Below are 539 nucleotides of genomic sequence, written 5' to 3' on the forward strand. Positions count from 1 at the left end.
CACTGTATATTAATGTACGTAATCCAATCTGGAAAAATGTTAAAATTACGTTACGTAATAACTCAAATTATGTAAGTAACAGATTACGTATTATCGGAAATTCTAAGCGCGTATATGTCTAATACATTTCACAAGAGCTATATTTATATTTTATTTGAAAAGTCAACTTCGAATGAGCCAATAATAAAAGACACCATTTTATAATCTTCTCTTTTTCGAATGTTCTTGTCGAAATTTGAATTTTACAATAAATATGATGATAAAAGTAATGATAAAAAGCACAAAAACGAGATTTTGTAAAAAAATATTTTATTATAAGCCACATTTGCAACAATGCAAAAGTTTCTTACAATTTTAGATAACAATATGCAGTATCATATAAATATACAAGGACTCGCATATCTCTATCAAAAAATTATTTGTCACTTGCCTGATTGCGTCAGCAGGGAATGGAAAGTTACTTTTTAAAAGTAACAAGTTACAGTTACTCGTTACCGAGTAGGAAAAGTAACAAGTTACCGTTACTAGTTACCGATTTT

The sequence above is a fragment of the Trachymyrmex cornetzi genome, unplaced genomic scaffold (assembly GCF_001594075.2).
Source record: "Trachymyrmex cornetzi isolate Tcor2-1 unplaced genomic scaffold, Tcor1.1 scaffold884, whole genome shotgun sequence".
NCBI classification, from domain to species: Eukaryota; Metazoa; Arthropoda; class Insecta; order Hymenoptera; family Formicidae; genus Trachymyrmex; species Trachymyrmex cornetzi.